Genomic DNA, 4,910 nt, shown 5'->3' with positions numbered 1-4,910 from the left:
TGGAGGTTTCCTGGCCTAATCCTAGCGTGAGTCCAAAACAATACGTTTCCTTTTCTACTCCCACAATCAAGATCGGTCAAAGTCAGTCGGTGGTTCACTTAGTCACTCGGCTTCTGATCCAAACAGATCAATTAAGCACGTGAGTGCCGGAGTTCACGATCCAGATATAAAAAGTGCCAAGAGCGATAGGACCGCTAACCGGATGCAATTTGATGAATACTCCAACTTGGTTCCCCCTCCGAAAAAAAAATGTGAAACGATTGCCGCTCATTTAAGTAGGGCTAGAGTGCCAACATCGCATTCATGCCGGCTCAAAGTGGACGCAATCTCTCACCAGAACCGGTATTGAAGTGGCGCGCCGACCGAGAGGATCACCTAGTCTCGGTGCATGTTCCGATGCTAGAGACGCTTGTCCGGACGAGGCTGGACAACCGTGTACCACATTCAAACCGGCGTCTGCCTGCCAGCATTAATTAAACAAGTTTGATGGTGTCCTGGCTAAGGGGCCTCTCACCACGTCAACTTCCAAGTTGAGATGAGCTTTTCTTTTTCGGGAAGCACGTCTGTGTTTCTCATGAATGCATGTGCTATGCTTTTTTTTCTTTTGGGGAGGCACAGTTGTGTTATTATTTTTCAGAAAATAAAACTATGCTTTTCCTCTTTTGAGGAGCATAGTTTCGCTTCTTGTGGAAGCACGTGATGTGCTCGTCCTTGCAGCAAAAAAGCATTGCTTCAAAAAAAAATCTGCAAACCCATGAAAAACAATCAATAATCGAAAGGTGAAAAAAAACTAAACCTAAATAAAAGCATGAAATGCATGCGGAAAAGGAGAAAACCAAAATCACAGGGGTACGCCGGCGCATGACACATGTTGGGTACTGGGCGCACCACTTGGCGCATTCCCAGGCAAAAAAACTAACCCATGCGGGAGCCCTCTATGGGATACCCCTTTATTAGTTGCCCCCTCATCCGAATGTTCCTTCAAAGCCAGGCCCATAGATACTTCAAGGTTCGTGCTTGCCAAAAATCTGATGCAACTCAAGCAACCAAATGTACCAAAATTCTATATAGTGGTCCTGGATGGGCCTAAGGCTAGCCATAGTGGGAGTAACTTAGGTAGTAACTTAACACACCCCAAGACAATTTTGCTTATGTGGCAAGCATTTAATGAGAAAAGAGATGTTTGGAGTAACATAATATGTTACTGTAACATAGTGTTTCCCGAGATAAAATGAGTCTATAAGGCAATAAATGAAACAATCTATGACACTACTATTAAGATACTTTGCACTATAAAGATAGTAACTTAGACTAATGTCATATGCATGACACTAGTATAAGTTACTCCCCACTATGACCAGCCTAATAGTCGCCACTTTCATTTCCCTGCACCCTTATCCTCCTTTCCCCTACCCCACTCCCATTCGAGACCTCCTAAGTAGCACCTGTTGTGCTAGCAACCCTAGCTAGCACTCAAACGCATGTGCTATGGGCCGGCACAGCTACCAATGGTCGCTCACCAAGTGCCAGCTCGCTGGCTTGTTTTTTCCTAAAAAAAGGAAACGACCGTTGATAGCATGACCGGTTGACTTTATGTAAAAGTTCAAAAATCGAGATTTTTTTATGAATTTGTTAATTTTTTTTGCAATTTTTAAAAATGCTCATGAAATTTAGGGAAAAAGTTCACGAGTTTGAAAATAAGTTGTAAATTTTGAAAAATCTCGTCAAATTTTAAGAAAAGTTCACAAATTATAGAAAATGTATATGAATTTGGAAAACAGGAAAAGAAAAAGAAAAATAAGCAGGAAAGGAAAAGAGGAAAACAGGAAAAGAAACACAAAAAATGAAAAGCAAACAAAACCGTGTTACACAGTTGAAAAGGAAAAAAGGGAGCTCCCGACCAAATCGCACGCTATGCTACATGTGCATGGACCGGCCTTTTCACAAAGGAAACGATCGACATAGTTAGTTGGGCTCCCATTCTCCCTCGGCCTTCTTATTATTCGTCCTAAATGGCCCTTTTCATTTTCATTAGAAACTTATCGCTGGATGCATCTCTTCTCCCGTCGGCGACGAACCCTAGCTAGCTACTCTCTCTTCTCTCTCTCTCTCTCAAAAAAAAAAACTCGAATCAGTCGGGGCGCGAGAGGCCACCGGCGGCATGGCTGCGTGCAGCGGCGGAGGCGACCGCTCTAAACTAATCGGATCGGATCGGATCTGACCGAATCCCGCCGCCGTGCCCGTCTCGCTCGCCGTGGCCGATGACCTCGTCGGCCGGGACCGCGTCCCTCCCCAAACGTCGGCGATGATGGATGGACCCGCCGGCGCCGGCCAGGCTCCCGTCCTCCGGACGCGGCGGGTCGCCGCTCCTCGGGGCCAGCCCCTCCCGCCGCGCCGGATCGCGCATCGGCTTGGAGGCCCCTCGGGGCTGCCGCCGGTGCGGGAGGCGTCCGCGGACCGAGCGGCGGGGCCCGTGATGCGTTCCGGTCGAGGGCATGGTCGGGCAGGCGCGGGATCTGAGCCGCCGTCGATGGATTTCTCGCAGCTTGGCTGGATGTTGCTTTGGATCCGGTACGATCCCCGTCTCTCTCTCTCTCTCTCCGAGACTGACCCCCACACTCACTCGCCCACTCTGCGTGCGCGCAGTTCACACCCCTGAACCCAAACCCTAAGCCGAATCAGGCGACCTCTCGTTGCCGGATCGCTGGCCAATCGTCCGGTTGACGCGTCAGTTCTACACCGCTGCGGTGCTGCCAGCGACCGCCGTTCCATTGCCCTGGGTTCGGGTGTGGCGTTGGCTGGGAACCGTACGTTGTTTGTCTGACGTGCCGTCCGCACCGGGGGGTTTGGTCGATCGACTCCAGGCATGAGCAGCTCCTGAGCTTGATGGCTGGATGTGTGTACACATGTAATGGGGTATCATGGTCATGTTGCTTGGTGTGCAGAGGCAACCTCATTTTTGGACCAAAAAGAGGGGCGATGACGAGGACGACGATGATGATGACTGTGGCTGAAATAATCATGTCTTGAGCAATCAAGACAGCCTTGGCTTGTGGGACTAAACAGACCTGAAAAAGTAGGTGTCAGCGTTGGAGTTGCACTTAGAGCCCACCCTTACCTCTGTTGCAGCCTGCTCAATTTGCCGCTGATGTTGGATGATCTGTGCCTTGGACGGTCGTTCTGATGAGTGACAACCAGGGCAGTTCTCTTACACTGTGATGGGTAGGTCATGGAGCAAGAGATGTGGGTGTTGGGTTTGAAGATGAATGACAAAGCTGAGCCCTCTTTTGCTACGCTACATACACTGAATTTTCACTGTTCAGTTGCGTTTTGTTTTGGATTCGGTATGAATCCTCCTCCTCCTCTCTCTCTCTCTCATATATATATATATAATTATATATATCCTAAAACAAATCAGTCAAGCTGTCATTGCCTACTCGCTGACCCATGGTCTGGGTGGACTGACGCTATGGTGCCGCCAGCCACCGCCATTCCATTGCCTTGGATTCGGGTGTGTCGTGAGCTGGCAACCATACAGTGTTGTCTGATGCATCGTCCGAGCCGGAGGTTTGGTTGGCTGATGCCAGGCATGAGCAGCTCCTGAGAGCATGGTTAATAATCTATCCATCCATTGATCCATCTATCTATCTATCTATCTATTTGGGGCGATGATGATAAAACATGGCTGACATAAACTTGTATTCGATTATTCGAGGAGCTGTGGGCTTCAAAAACCTACTCTCCCCTCTTTTGGCACCTTATCATTCTCACTGAATATTGATGTCTCTGTCTTGGATGGTCATTCTGCTGAGTGATAACCAGAGGAGCTCGACCTCAGTGGTGGGGTTGATCTGGTGAAAGAAGATGGAGCTAGGTTGTATGATCTATCAAAGGCGAATCTGAGCCCTCTCAAATCTCAATGCAACTAATACTGTGTACACATCTATTTATCCCTATCGCCTTTTTATGTTTCAAATTGATGAATTGTTATGGTTGTGGCATTGGGCCATCTCATTAGGAATAACTACGCACTGATCACCTCTCGTGGTGTTCGCTTTGCCTTCCCATGATTTTGTTGTCCATGGAGCGAACCAGTTGGTGCATCCGGGCCTTTTGTTTTCTGTTCTTAATTTTTCCTTGAATGGCTGTGATAATAATGCTGCCCTTGGGTATTTTTTGAAATTATCTTATTTGGTACTGTATCAGTTTGGTTGTTTGAATTGCCATTTGACTTTCGATAATTCCATTTTGCTACTGTTCTATTTATCTAGTTATCAGTTTGTACTTTTGGGCACTCATTTATTTACTGGTTTTCTTCTTAAGGGTCATATAGGGCAAGTTCAGATGTCAAGATTATTGTTTCCTTCATGTCATGTTCATGAATGGCTGTGATGATATAGCTTCCCTGTTAGTGCTTCTATCTAACACCTGAATTGATTTAGTTGGTGCTAAACTAGGGGTGCTTATATCACAACAAGTAACTGGTTTAGCGGCTAACAATTACTGTTAAACATTTGAATTAAGAATCCACTTAACAGTGTGGTTGCTTACAGAAGAATGCTTTGAAATAACGATGCATCATTAAGGACTACTTTGTTTGAATAAAAAAAATTGTGTTGTGAGGGCCCTAGAAAGAGGCAGAGGGTTTCACATCTTTTCATCAAACTATTCTTTTATTTGCAACTGTATGTCCTTTGCTATGCATGTTCTGTTTCTTCTCTCAGCATTCCCATTTAGTCGTAACTGCATTTTATTTTGCGGAAGGTCTTGCATTTGCTGCACTACGGCACTGCAAGCATCAGCAATAGTAATAATTACATTTGGTCTATTAATGTATTCAGATATATTTATTTAGTTCTGAACCTACCATTCTAATTTTGGTATACATTATGTTCAGTGTAATCTGCAGC

At 46.1% G+C, this 4,910-nt stretch overlaps 1 long non-coding RNA gene across 1 annotated transcript; it reads left to right on the top strand.

The window, feature by feature from the left end:
• The first annotated feature begins 2,029 nt into the window (after positions 1–2,029).
• LOC125522178 lies at positions 2,030–3,909 on the top strand. The gene is made up of 2 exons (XR_007289656.1): positions 2,030–2,571; positions 2,647–3,909. It is a non-coding gene; the product is annotated as an uncharacterized LOC125522178 (long non-coding RNA).
• Positions 3,910–4,910: the final 1,001 nt, after the last annotated feature.

This window comes from Triticum urartu, chromosome 7 (assembly GCF_003073215.2).
Source record: "Triticum urartu cultivar G1812 chromosome 7, Tu2.1, whole genome shotgun sequence".
NCBI classification, from domain to species: Eukaryota; Viridiplantae; Streptophyta; class Magnoliopsida; order Poales; family Poaceae; genus Triticum; species Triticum urartu.
The sequence above is the reverse complement of the archived record's forward strand: the minus strand, read 5'-3'. Positions and strand labels throughout refer to the sequence as shown.